Source organism: Ostrea edulis, chromosome 1, assembly GCF_947568905.1.
Source record: "Ostrea edulis chromosome 1, xbOstEdul1.1, whole genome shotgun sequence".
NCBI lineage: Eukaryota > Metazoa > Mollusca > Bivalvia > Ostreida > Ostreidae > Ostrea > Ostrea edulis.
In genome coordinates, this window is record NC_079164.1 from 109,833,586 (window position 1) to 109,849,815 (window position 16,230).

The following is a 16,230-nucleotide window of genomic DNA, read 5'->3' on the forward strand; positions in this document are numbered from 1 at the left end:
ACAAGATGTGTTTGTGAAACAAAAATGCCCCCGATAATGGCCAATTCCGAAGATGGCCAAGGTCACAAAGGCAACTATCTTGGTACCAGTAGAAAGATCTTTTCAAAAGAAATGCTCATGTACAATATAAAAGCTCTAATATTTACCATTTAGAAGTTATGACCAATGTAAAAAATATTAAAAGTAGGTCAAATTTCAAGGTCAAAAGGTTCAATACCAACGGAAAGGTCTTGTAACAAGGAATACTCATGTGAAATATCAAAGCTCTATCACTTACTGTTCAAAAGTTATTAGCGAGGTTAAAGTTTCAGACAGAATGACAGACAGGACAAAAACAATATGCCCCCGGTCTTCGATCTCGGGGGCATAAAAAAACTCGATGATATGAGAAAAATCTATGGCTGTCATAAAGGAAAAAAAATCTAAATTTGTCCCTTCTGGGCCTCCATATTACTTAAAACAGAAAGGGAATGAACTATAAATCAACTGTAGAGTATAACTTTAAACTGCATGTATATAAAAATATATGATACTAAGGCCACACCAATTTGTAAAATAGTTCTTCGGATTTTCAAACAAAAAAAGTGAGGCGAGAGGGCGAAATTATTTTACAAATATTATTTTTAATTTTGGAGATAAAAATTATGAGGCGAGCGAATACAAGAAATATAAATATTTTTAATTGAATTAAGTGTGATTTTAAAAAGCGGGCGCCTAAAAATAAAGATATAGAATCATCAGATATCATTTGTTTACCACATAAACTTAATATTTTTCAACTTTGTTGATATAGGTTACAATAAATAAGAAGTATTTCAGGTTTCAAAGACTTATTTTCTTTATACCTAATACATGTACTTTGCAACATTAACTGATAAGGTCTTTTTGAAGCATTTTATTTAAGTTTCATTTCTACAAACTTTCGATTCAGAGATATGCATATTGCTAGGGACACATCCAGTTTTGACATTCATTGCAAATGCAATATCCATTGCATCGCTTTGAGCATTTTCTTGAATTTTGATATGACATCACCAAACCTTTTGTGAATTTGTCGTTAACTGTCGGTCCGGTTTAAAATAGTCATCGATCAGTACCCCTTGCTTGTTCTAAGAGGCGAATAAATGGGGCGGTCCTTCAGATAGGACTACAAAAACTGAGATCCTTGTCACAGCAGGTTTGGCACGATAAAGATCCCTCAGTGCCATAAGCGCTGAGCATAGGCCTAAATTTTGCAGCCCTTCACCGGCAATGGTAACGTCTTCATGTGAGTGAAATATTCTCAAGAGAGACTTCAGTCAATATATAGGCTAATCAAACAATCAATCATATGCTATCAATGCTCTCTGAATAGTGGCATCGAATAGCGCTTCAAAAGTTTCATCGGCTTCCAGTTCGATTCCAGCATAAGGAACAACTTCCAATCCAGTGTTATGAAGTATCGTACATATTAAGATAGACATCATGAATAACTTAACCGTATTACACTGTTAGGAAATTTCTCGAGAGCCCGCGCTTCTGTCATTTGTCAGCATATACATCAAGGTTATTTGTTCGCTTGTTGTAAAAATTAAAAAAATATTTACGGATATCTTTGAACACGCGGGCGGATATTATTTTTTGATAATATTATAATTTGGATTTGTTACAAATAGAAGCGGCGAATCCGACGAACTAGATTACAAATTGGCATGGCCTAAGTATAAATCCTACCACTAAGTACTATGCACAACACTTGGTAAAGAGAAAAGCTGCGAAATACATGCAAGTGTACTATACTAGCTAAATTGATGTAAAAACTCTGCTGGAAACCTTGAGGTTTATAGCAGTCCCTAATTAGGGTTAGGGTTAAGGTTAGGGGTTAGGGTTATAACATACATGTAATTACGAGTTCATTTGGAGGTTCATCTCGTCACGTACTGTCAAGTGTAAATCACGTGTTGTATGTGGGCGGAGTTAACCATTCGTGTAAATAATAAAGGTGATGACTAGAGGTATCACACCGGTAATTGTCCAATCAAAATGAACTTAGTCAATTGTAGTTCCATATATTTAAAGAAAATCTTGTTTTCCTTGCGCGATTTCTCTCATTTCCTTTTCTTCTTTTCTCTTAATTTTTGTACCCCTCATTAGGAAATTTTGTGTAATTTGTAGAAATAATTAACCAAGTGTATGCAAAGGAACTATTTGCTGTTGGTAGCTGAGGCTACTTCCTGAGGTGCACTCCGGCTGTTTACACACATGTGAATTCAAGGTATCACACCGGTAATTATTTTCACTATATATTACTATAGAGGAAAAAAATTCGTTAAAAATCAGTTTACAGAATTGACGCCGAATAACGCAGTCAGAAACGTTCTATGTTACCTATCTCGTCTGCCGACACCAGAAAAACACCACCCTACGCGGCATTTTCGAAAATAAATTACCCCCAAACAAGACTACCCTCAAATCCACGTGTTTTTCACATGTGTGTAAACAGCCGGAGAACACCTCTGTCTGCTACAACACCTCTGTCAACGTCTAAATGTCAAGATTCTTGGCAAAACTTATTTTCACCTATTGCATTATCAATGATAATTTTACAAGTTTTAGTTTTAAGCTTTAAATCTTAAAGTAGATTTACAAAATCAAAGAAATCCATGATTATTCTAGTATTATTGAATAATGAATATCTATATCAACCTTTTAATTCTCCCAGGTGTCTCATATTTACCATCTACTGTTTTTAAAAAATTCAGACAAGTGTTTGGTTTGCTTAGATAATATCATTACAGTTTGATATGCTAAGTTAGTTTTAGTACATTTTGATTAACGTTTTAGGCGTTGACAGAGGTATTAGTGAAGCGTAGCGGGAACGATAACTCTGGGTAGAGATTGGAAAGGCAGGTGACCCACGAGTTACTTGCCCCTGATCATAGATAGAAAGATAAGGCGTAAGTCGAATAATACTTCGTAAAGGAATGTGTTTACGACGAAGAAGGCAAGAAAATTGTTGGGATTTTTTACTAATTAAGATTACTAATTAAACCCTAATTAACTCACATATTAAAAACGTAAGAAATAAATAATGCAATGAACGCAATATGGAGAGAAATACGATTTGATAGAAAGTGTACAAAGTATTATTTAATTAACATAATTAATCAAACCCCAATTCTCTCAGATTTTAAAAACAGTAAGAAATTTGATATCAAAAACTGTAAGGGGAGAGGTCAAACGATTGATTTCGGATAAAAATAAATTTAAATAGTTAGGGGGAGGGGGGGGGGGGGTTAAAACTTCTGTAAGTTTCTCTCATCCGACATCGATTACACATTAGTCGAAAAAGGAGAAAGACAAGTGACTGTTAAAAACCACATGACGATATTACATTTTAATGAACATTTGATAGTTTTAATATACACTTTCATTTGTGAATAAACAGAAGATAGGGTATACAGAGTTATTTATACTCATTTGTTCTTATTTGATCATCGATTATAGTTTAAACACTCATCATATCTAGTTTAGAAGGTCGTTGCGGGGGGGGGGGGGGGTGTAAAAACTGTGAATTTAGATTTTTTTTTGGTCAGACATTGAACTTTTGATCTCGCCCCTAGGAAGTAATTTTTATTAAAAAGTCTTATTAAAAGCAATACTGATAATACCTAGCGGTGGTCAAAGTAACATATTTTTAGAAATTATTTTTGAAAGTACAGAAGGGTATTTTTTATCAAAAGTTAATCATAGAAATCATTTTAATTACCCCCCCCCCCCCCTCATTCAGTACACAAAATCAACAATAACTTTCATTCAACATTATAACTCATTGAAAAGAGCATTCCTCAAAACCTCCTTTTCAGGGATATCGAGTTAATTATTACAGCCAAACTTACTCCAGATCCAGGGCGATATAAACACCTACTTTGGAGGGATACCAGGTAAGCTTTGCCACCCAGCAAGACCTATGCTAACCCTGCCTTTCAGGGATACCGAGTTAATTATAAAGGCTTAACTAGCCCGGGTTCCCGGGCGATCTAAAGTCACCTACTTTTGAGGGATACCAGATAAGCTTGGCCACCCAGCGATACCTATGCTAGACCTGCCTTTTTAGGGATACCGAGATAATTATCAAGGCTCACCTAGCCCGGGTTCTCGGGCGCTAAAGTCACCTACTTTCGAGGGATATCAGATAAGCTTTACCACCCAGCGAGACCTATGCTAGACCTGCCGTTCAGGGATACCGAGTTAATTATCGAGGCTCAACTAGCCCGGGTTCGTGGGCGATCTAAACACCTACTTTGGAAGGATACCAGATAAGCCTTACCACCCAGCGAGACCTATTGTAGACCTGCTTTTCAGGGATACCGAGTTAATTATCAAGCCTTAACTAGCCCGGGTTCCCGGGCGCTAAAGTCACCTACTATTTAGAGATATCTAAACACCTACTTTTAAGGGATACCAGATAAGCTTGGCCACCCAGCGAATCCTATACAAAACGTGCCCCTCAAGGATACCGAGTTAATCACCAATGCATAACGGCGGGTTTATTACGATTTTTAGGCTACGGTACTAATCTCCCTTTTAAGGATACTAATTTGGATTTCCTATACAAAGATCAATTCATAAGATTTGCCTTTTAGGGATACGGAGTTAGTAATCCTTTGACAGCCAAGCCAATTCCTAGGCTGTTTTACTAAGGTGCCGTTGGGGGCTTTTTTGCACAAATGAAGCTATTGAAATAACGTATTTCGCGCCTAGCATAGTCATTACTATGGAACTAAGATGTATAATACTAGTAAATGAGAAACACTTTGTACTGTAAAGGAAATGACGCTATAAAAAAAATCTCCATGGACATCCTTAATCGTTATGAAATAATCACCATGTTGCATTGACTAGATCAAATTAAAACAACATTTAGTGCGGAATTTTAATTTTTGATAGACTGATTAAGCTCATCAACTATGATAATTTGTAAATGAATGTGTGCACATATGATATTGGGTGTTAGTTGTTACCGTTTTTCTTTCTCTCGATCTCTTGTCTCTCTCCCTCCTCTCACTCTTTATCGGTCTAATCTATTTCTCCCCACTCAATGCCTCCATACCCGTCTTTCCCTCCCCCCCTCTCTCCCCACCCTTCCTCCTCCTCCTCTCTCTCTATCTCTCTCCATGTTTTCTCCCTCACTCCTTCTTTCCTCTCTTTCTCTCCTCTCATTAACCTCTCCCTCCCTCTCTCCCTCCCTATCATACTCTTCACCCTCCCTTTCTCCCTCTCCCCAACCATTTCTCTCACTCATTCCCTTTCCCACCATTCCTATCTCTCTTCCCTCTCCCCCTTTCTATCTCCTCTCTCTTCTCTCCCCTTATCCCTCTCCCTCCATCTCTTTCTCCCTATCATATCCTTCCCGTCTCTATCTCTCCCCATGTCTTTCTTCTCTTCTCTCTCTTCTTTTCTCTCACATCTCTTTACCTCTTCCACTTCCCCCTCTCTCCTCTCTTTCTCTTCTCTCTTCCCCACCCTTTCTCTCACTCATTTTATACCCTTCCTCTTTCTCTCTCTTCCCTCTCCCCATTTCTATTTCCTATTTCACTTATATCCCATCCTTCCTCTCTATCTCCCCATCTCTTTCTTCTTTTCTTTTCTCTCTCCTCCCTCTGTCGCATTCCCTCTTCCAGTCTTCCGTCTATCCCCCATTCCTCTCTTTCTCTTTTTTCTCTCCCACCCTTTCTCCATTTTCCACCCATCCTATCTCTCTCCCCTTTCTATCTTCTCTCACCTTCTCCTTTGTTCTTCTCTCCCTTTGTCCCCATCTCTCTATCTCCAATCCCCATCCTTCCACTCTCTAAACTCTCTTTCCTTTCATTCTCCTCCTCCCACACTTCCTCTCTTTTCCCTTTCTATCTCCCGATGCCCTATGTCTCTATTCCCTCTCTCTTCTCTCTCCCTCCCTTTCCCACCCTTTATCTTCTCTCTGTCCCCTCTTTATCTCTTTCCTCTTTCCCCTTCTCTCTCTTAACCTCTCCCTATTTATATTTCCCTCTGTTGTTCTTTCTATCTCCATCTTTCTAACCTCTTTCCCTCCCCCTCCTCTAATTCTCCTCTTTCTCTCCTTTCTATCACCACAGCTTTATCAACCCTCTCTCTCCCCACTCTATGTCTCTGCCACCCTTTCTCTATCTCCTGTCTTCATCCTCCGCTCTCTCTCTCTTTGTACTACCCTTTCCCTCTCTCCCTTCACTCTCTACCCTCTCCTCTTTATCGCTCTCTCTCTCATTCTCACCTCTTTATCTCTCTCTCTCATTCTCACCTCTTTATCTCTCTATCCACCCCTCTCTCTCCCTTTCTTTTTCTCCCCTCTCTCTCCGACTGCAGTGTAAAAGAAAGGCTCCTCATTTATTTTGATTAATTACATTATAATTTGCAGTTTAATCAATAAGTCCATTGAGTGAAGGTAAGATAATAATATTTTTATCTGTATACAAATATGATATACTCAAGATATATCATCATATTTTGGGCAAAAGCATGTATCATTGCATTGAGAGAGCTTGAGACACTGCAACCATATGTAATCAGAATTGTTACTGATATGCCAACATTACCATAAAAAGAAATGATTTATTATAAATCTTGGTTAAAAATCTAATTGAGAGTTACGCGTATAATTGATCCTTCTTTTCTGCAATATCACAGTCCTTGTAAGTATAAACAGCATTGTGATGATGTAACAATATAAGCTATTAACGCTATGACGTAAAATGTCAAAGACGTAGGATTAGGATGGACTCAATCGGATCACGCGCTCGTCTTTTTCCGTAACCGATAAAAAGACTCGGACGTGGATCGGCGCAAGAATTGCATCAAATTGATGCATTTCTTTCAATTGGAATTCCTCGAATGTCTCGCGCACTCAACATGGATCTCGGATGTAATACGATGGCATCCATGAGTGATTTTAATGCATTGTCAACTATGACGTCTCAGCCTACTGCAAGACGTTACGTATGTCATAGCTAGCAATGCATCAAATTCACTCACGGATGCCATCGTATTACATCGAGATCTATGTTGAGTGCGCGAGACATTCGAGGAGTTCCGATTGGCATTTCTTCGCCGGAAGCGCGCCTGTGGATGAGGTTAGAAGGTCTATATTGTGAGTCCGCGATTATCACGCAGGCAAATAACAATAAAGAAGTAGTTCGCAGTTAAAAAGTTTGAAGATATTGATATTAAGAGCATTAATATAAAAGTATGGATTTTATTTTAAACATAAAATGATCAAAAGATCATTAAAAAGTAGGGAAACTCTGTTCAAATTATTGTGTAAAGTAATGAACTTAGTGTTTACGTTCTTGTTTTGAAAGTTGTTTACGTTTGACGTTATGTTTTTTCTTCATTCTACAGTGACGTCACAGTATACGCGGCCTAAGAAATCACTATCCCATAATACCTAAGTGGAAGAGTTTGGTTTGTGAGCAAACGAACTCTGGTGGAAGTTTGGCGTTTCATATTGTAACGTACGCCTGTGACGTCATAGTTGTATTTGTGTACACATGACAACAGACTCTGATGGCGACGAGGTTCATTTGCGGTTACGGAAATAGCCGAGTAATTACATTGTACGATTGGGATAAACTAGGTCGGGTATGATATGAATTGGTACCCTTTTGACCTCGCTTCTCTCGCAAATCAGCGGGAAACCAGTTTAGGGTATGATATAAAAATACAAGAGACCTATGACGTCAAGTCGGATGACGTAACAATAGAAGTTGGGAGCGGTATGTAGTAATGATAACGCAGAAAAAATTGAGAAGGCCAAAAACGCTTTGACGTAGTAATGACAAGGAAAAAATCGAGAAAGTCGGCGTAGTGTTTAAATGCGTTAGTAATAAGTGTGTCAGTGGTACCATGTATGTATAGGAGGTGATATAGGTGATTTTATGGGTGGTGGTATGTGGTGTATGAGTGGTGGCACAATTTGTATGTGGTGTACACCACCCATACACTATCAACCACAACCTATACACCACATACTAATACACTGCCCATACTCCACATACCACCACCCATACTACAAAATACCATTACACCTATATCACATACCACTGCAATTGTTATGTCATTGTGTTTTCTGCTATTTCAATTTTTCTGACGTTATTTTCCCGACGTAAAGCTAAGAGCGTCTATTACGAGACTAACTTAGGTCCTAAACTGGTTCCCTACTGATTGGTGCTACACACGAGAGAAGCAAGATAATCAGGTTACCAGTTTACGTAGGTCCCAACCCAATCGGAACGCCTCGACATGGTGAGCCATTCTCTACCCAGAGTTCTGTGCGCTACCTTTAAAGGGAAAGGAAACGAGAATAATTGTTTCTATCATGTGATTATATTATCACGTGATTCCAAGCATTGGCAGAGGTATAAGCGAAGCTTGCGTAACGCTCCCTCTGGTAAGAGAAGCTTGCATAACACTCCCTCTATTGAGAGAATGATAGTGCGCGAGACATTCGAAGAATTCCGATTGGGTCCCAACCTAAACTGGTTCCCCGCTCATTGGTGCTACACCAATCGTTACTATACACAAGAGAACCGAGGTCAATTAACACGGTACCAGTTTAGTTCCAACCTAGTCCTATGTCATTCTCTCACAAGGGGGCGCGCTACGCAAGATTCATTTTGTTAGTACGTAAGTCCTCGAAGCTCGCGCTTCATAGTGCAGTAGGCTGTGACGTCATAGCTACATTTTGTTGTGGAGCGTAGTGTAACGCCCTCTGGTGAGAACCGTAAGCTCCAGGATTTTACAACTTGGTACCTGTGGTCACCATGATGAGAGGAAGGTGCTTATTGTTTTTCAAGGTCAGAAGTCAAAGGTCAAGGTCGTAGCATTACTTAGTAGGAAAACCTTGTAAGCAGGATACAAACCGAACCGTAAGCTCCAGGATATTGCAACTTGATACATTTGATCACTATGATGAAAGGAAATGCCTTTTTTTTTATTTTTTTTATAGAATTTTTTTATTTACAAAATTTTCACTTCATACATACACTGTTGCATACATGTGGGAGATAGGTTACATGGATATTTTCACAACATATTAAATTCATTTTAAAATACGAACTCAATAATATTAACTCTAATACTGTCTACATTTCATATTTACCTTATTCTTTTATGTAAGTATATGCATGATGTAAAAATCTTTTTCAGGAGAGAGAGAGAGAGAGAGAGAGAGAGAGAGAGAGAGAGAGAGATAAAGAGAGAGAGGTACATAAGGTATTATTTTCTTGGTAACAAATTTTGATAAGTATAATAGATCTAGATATAATATATCTATTGATCAAACACAAAAAAGAAGCACAAACCTATTTGATGAAAAAGTACAAATAGACCTAATTACTAACATAGATTTTCACATATTCTCTGCCAGTGAGCTTCATATTCATCATATTTACAGTTTCGTAGCAGCAAGTACTTCTCAACCACAATTCTGTCCGTAACTATTTTTCTAATCGCAGATATATGTACTTGCGGACTCTTTTGATATTTACAAGAAAAAATATATTGTTTTACTATAAGCAAAATCAAGTTTTGAACTTTATACATATGTATATATGCCTTTTGTTTTTTAAGGTCAAAGGTAAAGGTCGTAGTATCACTTAGAAATTGAGTAAGAACCCAGACCAACAATTTGTTTTATCATGGTTGGACCATGCGACAAAAATATTACATAGAGAGTACAATATTTGTCTTGTTTTTACGATGCAAAAAAAGTATGCCACATCCTGATGATTGCTGATACTACTTGAAGCCAAGTTCTGTAAATCGTTGTGTAAGAAAAACCCTCTACATTAGCTTTTCACGGGCATATTATGTACCGTTGGTGGTCCTCTTGTTTAGCTCACCTGCGCTGAAAGCTCAAGTGAGTTTTTCGGATCACTCTTTGTCCGTCTCTCCGTCTGTGTCCGTCATCGAACTTTTTTTTTTATTTTAAATTTTCAATTTCGTTTCCAGAACTGCTGGGTCAATTTCAACCAAACTTGGTACAAAGCATCCTTGGGTAAAGAGATTACAAGTTTGTTCAAATGAAGGAACAGACCCTTCAAAGGGAAGTTAATCACGAAAATACAAAATTGAATTGGTTAATTTAAAATCTCAAGAACTAGTTGGCCAGAAAATTTAAATTTGCATGAAAGCTTTCTGACATAGTGTAGATTCAAGTTTACTAAAATTATGGCCCCGAGGTAGTACGGGGTCACAATAAGGAATCAAAGTTTTACATGCGAATATATCGGGAAGATTTTTAAAGATCTTCTCAAGAACCACTGAGTCAGAAAAGTTGAAATTTACTTGAAAGTTCCCTGGTATAGGGTAGATTCTATTTTTTCAAATCATGGTCCCCGGGGTTAGGGTGGGGGCCACAATATGGGATCAAAGTTTACGTTTAGATATATAGGGGAAACCTTAACAATCTTCTCAAGAACCACTTGGTCAGAAAAGTGGCAATTTACATGAAAGCTTCCTTACATAGAATAGATTCAAGTTAGCTCAAATCATGGTCCTCGGGGGGTTAGGATGGGGTCACTGTCACATTAAAATGTGTTCTATAGATATATTTCAGTCTTAGTATCATATAACCCGTACTGAGCCCCTGTCAGTTCAGTTTTTATCACTGTAAATATCCCATTCGTAACCTTAGTTCACTGGACCTTTAAACCGCCAGTCCGTGCTACAAATCATATTGGACATGGTAGTCCAGGGAGAAGGACGTCATTATACTTCTCTCGTTACATGTAAATTGTATCACCATTGAATTCTTTATCTACATGGCTGGTACTGTGATGACAATATTTAGTTATATGGTCCTGCTGTTTCTGAGGTAAGGCTTTTATCTTATTTATACTGCCATCTTCGTAATTTTCTCTAATTTCATTCATTTGTCCTAAAACACCCAGTTATAGCATTTCTCATTAGTTTAAGCATGTCTATTTTGATATATTAAGTCACTTTCTATGTTTAGAAACGTGTTTGAATGTTGTAAGTATGGTATGCATATACGGTAATAAATTTACAAGTTTGTCCTTTGTGAGAATGCGCAACGTGGCCATTTTGTATGAGTTGTATATCTAGTCTTAGGAGTAACTAAGTGTTAGTGTATTTTGTATGTCTTACCAAGACAGTATCATTATCTAAAATGTGATAATGAGTATTATTATACTTTCATGTAAAATACTCGAACTTGATTGGTCGAGAAGCATTTGAAAAAACATATGTTACCCTCTGAGAACAAAAAACACGCGCCCCAGGGTGATAGTATCTAGCAACGGGTAACAGTACTTGACAACGGGTGATATTATAAAAAATTATCACATGCGTCAAATTTATGCGCGTACGGTTCGCCGTAGATTGCTAGACGACGTCGTTTGAGCGTTTGTAATAAACACGAGTACCCGCATCGAAATACGAAATATCGCACGACAGTGATTGATCAAATGTCAACAGACGTAAGTTTTTCTGCTTTCCAGTTTACATAACATTCAGTATAATAAAACAAATATTGCATGTATTTGAGGGTAACATTGAAATTTTCACCCCTCGAGAAACCATTGTCAACCTCGGCTACGCCTTGGTTGACAATGGTTTTCTCGGGGTGAAAATTTTCAATGTTACCCTCAACTACATGCAATATTTATATAGTACCATATGTACGTGTAGAGCCTCAATCCTTGTTTCATGTTGTATAATGTGTTTTGTTGGTGTATGTTGGAATAGGTCCTGTCCGCCTGTGTATTCCTTGTGATTTACCAACAACCTGTTATCCCGAGGAGCTCGGTTAAGTGTGGTGTCCGACCTGTGGACCCGTAAGACTTGTGTGTGTTTGAAGGGATCGTTTCTTCGTAGAACACGTCTTGTTGCAGAGACGGAGTGTATAAAGGACAAAACAGTGACAAACCAGGGACCGTTTCTTGTAGAACACGTCACAGGGACGGGTGTATGAAGGGCAAACCAGTAGCGACAATCCATACCAATCAACATCTTATTTGCATACTTATATCTTGATTATTAATTCCATTAAATATGTAAAGTGTTACAAATTTTTCTTCTCTTTGGATTGTCTCCACGTAAATCGCCAATGGCTCAGCTATTCGCGACAGTCACAATAGGGGATCAAAGTATTATATGCTAATATATTTTGGAAAAATCTTTAAAACTCTCTAGAGTTAGGGATTTTATACTTGGTATATGCATTCGTTACAGAAAGAGTTGAAGTGATCTTATGACTTTGACCTGGAAGTTTGACCTACTTTTAACAAAATTGTGACCTATACAAGATGTCTTGAACTATTTAAGATTGATCTTTCATATCTTATATAAATTTCTTGTGGCAAGACCTTTCATTTCATAGCATGTCCGCTGAACTTGTGACCTTGAACTCTGAGTTTGACCTACTGTTTAGAAAACATAACCTGCTAAGCATATCCGGAACTATTTAGATAAGGCTTTCATATTCTGTATATAAATTCTTCGGCAAGACGTTCTGAAACAATGGTGTTTGATCTTTTGACCTTGGTGTTTGACCTACTTTTGAAAAAAAACTTGACCCATTTAATATCTTCTGAACTATTTTATGGTTTTTATATTTTGTATATATACCTTGTTATATTTTGTTGTTTCACGTAATGACCTTGAACAATCGCTGGGAAAAGATGGCTCGGGTGAACGATGTGGCTCATTGGCCTCTTGTTTGACAGCGTACATTTCCCATTATTTTTCACATTCAAAAACTATCTTTACAATCTAAAGTAAATATTTTGGGTACACCCCTATTTTTCAAAGTATTATGTAAGCTTGAACAAGAGAAGACAACGAGCGTTGACAGTCACATCCCGTGGTAAGCCCATATCTTGATCAGGTAATCTGAGTAATCCGTAGTCAAAGTAGTATGTGAAGAACATCCTCACAATTGGTGTGTACTGTAACTCGTCAGACAACATTTGACCCTATGAATTGAACCCGTGTAGAGGAGGACGAACACTTGCTACCCCCGCCCCTCACGACCCTTTACAATTTAAGATAGTGAACTTTGAGTAAAGATCGTCGTTTATTTGCGTGTGTGGTGTTTTCCCTTGCAGCCCTACAGGATTTTGAAGTTTGGTTTTATTTAGTTTTAAAATTGAATTGATTTTTCTTTTATTTTGCTGGTCAAGAATTATAGACAACTGTGAAGTCAACTTCCCATAAAACTGTACTCTCTTTTACGTTGGAAACAGAACTATGAGCCTGTAATGCCAATCCACCAATGAATGAAACAACCATTCCTGAAGATATACCAGGTAGCAGATTGATATCTGCCTGGGATTGAAAAATATCACTAATTGTACCTCATTTTGAATTCATACCATAATTTATTTCTTTTATAAATATAAATACGAGCTGACCAAGCTAACACCAGCTTGGATTTATTTCTGTTGTTAAATATCATGAAAATAATATTCAAATATTACCGGTAAGATATACATGTATATAAACTCTGCAAATTGATATACGATCTATTCTACATGACATGCATTTTTACAAACACTTACGAAGATGACATGTCTTTTATTTTACCTTGGAAAATTCTACATTAAGAAAACTGTTTATTTGTTTAAGTTCATGTAATTGTATCATGGCTACTGCTTGCTTAGATTTCGGGAATAAGAGAAGGTCTTGCAACCCTTCCGTAAGATATATCATTTAAATGATCCAGTTATCTCGTTACAACGAGGTGAATAAGTCGTTATCACCAGATAATTACATGTAATTCGTTATAACGAGATAGTTAACTCGAAATAACGAAATAAATATCCCGTTATAACTAGATAGATAACTCGTTATAAGATATTAACTCATAATGAAACAATTAACTCGTTATAACGAGATAATCAACTAAGTACGAGTATAAAGAGATAACAAATTCGTTATAACGAGATAATAACCCGTTACAACGAGATAATTTACTCGTTATAATGAAATAATCAATTTGTTGTAACGAGATAACTAAATCCCTATAATGAGATAACTAACTTGTTTTCACCTTTCAAAAATGAGCCTATCCGGCTTTCGTAGTAATCATTATGAACTACGTTTGCTCCTTGTATAGAAAACCTTAATTGCTATCACTCAAAGACGGGTTAGCACAGCACCCTGGATATCGGATTGGTTATGCGTTGATAATTAACTCGGTATCCCTGAAAGGCAGGTCTAGCATAGGTCTCGCTGGGTGGTAAAGCTTATCTGGTATCCCTCAAAAGTAGGTGTTTAGATTGCTCGGGAACCCGGGCTAGTTGAGCCTTGATAATTAACTAAATATCCCTGAAAGGTAGGTCTAGCATAGGGCTCGCTCGGTGGTAAAGCTTATCTGGTATCCCTCAAAAGTAGATGACGTTAGCGCCCGGGAACCCGGGCTAGTTTTGGCTTGATAATTAACTCAGTATCCCTGAAAGGCATAGCATAGGTCTCGCTGGGTGGTAAAGCTTATCTGGTATCCCTCAAAAGTAGGTGACTTTAGCGCCCGAGAACCCAGGCTAGTTGAGCCTTGATAATGAACTTGGTATCCCTGAAAGGCAAGTCTAGCATAGGTCTCACTGGGTGGTAAAGTTTATCTGATATTATTCAAAAGTAGGTGTTTAGATCGCCCAGGAACCCGGGCTAGTTGAGCCTTGATAATTAACTCGGTATCCCTGAAAGGCAGGTCTAGCATAGGTCTCGCTGGGTGGTAAAGCTTATCTGGTATCCCTCAAATGTAGGTGACTTTAGATCGTCCGGGAACCCGGGCTAGTTAAGCCTTTATAATTAACTCGGTATCCTTGAAATTCAGGACTAGCATAGGTCTTGCTGGGTGGCAAAGCTTACCTGGTATCCGTCAAAAGTAATTGACTTTAGCGCCCTGGATCTGGAGCTAGTTTGGCCTTAATAATTAACTCGATATCCCTGAAAAGCAGGGTTAGGGTTAGGGTTAAGGTTAGGGTTAGGGTTAAGGGTTAGGGTTAGGGTTGGGTTAGGGTTTAGGGTTAGGGTTAGGGTTAAGGTTAGGGTTAGGGTTAGGGTTAGGGTTTAGGGTTTAGGGTTAGGGTTAGGGTTAAGGGTTAGGGTTAGGGTTAGGGTTAATGGTTAGGGTTAGGGTTAGGGTTTAGAGTTTAGGGTTAGGGTTAGGGTTTAGGGGTTAGGGTTAGGGTTAGGGTTTTGGGTTAGGGTTAGGGTTAGGGTTAGGGTTTAGGGTTAGGGTTAGGGGTTAGGGGTTAGGGTTAGGGTTTGGGTTTGGGTTAGGGTTAGGTTTAGGGTTTAGGGTTAGGGTTAGGGTTAGGGTTAAGGTTAAGGGTAAGGGTTAGGGTTAGGGTTAAGGGTTAGGGTTAGGGTTAGGGTTATAGTCTACCCCCCAAAAAAGTGTAAAAAACGACCCGATTTATGTAAAAAACGACTCGACCAAAAAAAAAGTGTAAAAAACGACTTGGTCAAAGTGTAAAAAACGACGTAAGTGGTAAAAATCGACTTACGGACTTAGAAATTTTCCGGGCTAAAAAAATATCAATTTTTTTTAATATCTTAGATTTCAAGCGGTTAGATTTGGGTCACAATGCACTTAGTTAGAACTTTTTCTGAGACTTGGTTTTTGAGTTATGGATTAGCCTTGAGTCGTTTTTTACACTTCTGCTACCATCACGAAAAAAAGGGATCAATTGGAATTTTTTTCATAGAAATATTCTTTGGCATATTTTAAGATTCGTTTTTGAACACGTTTCGACCACTTGCGTAGGAACAGTCGCTATCCAAGATGCTTGGTGGAATACAGTAATTGACCTTGATATTGTGCTCAGTGCTGAACTTTGCGGTCTCTGTCATCAAGATCTATATCTTTTTCTATTAGGTGCCAGAATGTTCACAGTTAATCTTTCCCATTATGACGAACCCGGCTTGCATCTTCTGAACTTCCGCTTCCTGAGGGATGCAGCAGCATGTTACAACAGACAGTTACGTCTTACATAACTGCAGGTTTTTTCACCATTTCCGGTGTTCAATTCTAATTAGCTATATATCGCCTGTACTTATTTTGTACTCAACTTTCTTTTTATGTACAAATCTCATATCCTTTTCCTTTGTATATATGAATATGTGTAATACTCTAATGATGTAATTTCTGTAATTGTTCATGCAATCTCCCATGGGAGGAAATAAAGAAAGAATGAAAAGGGTTAGACAATT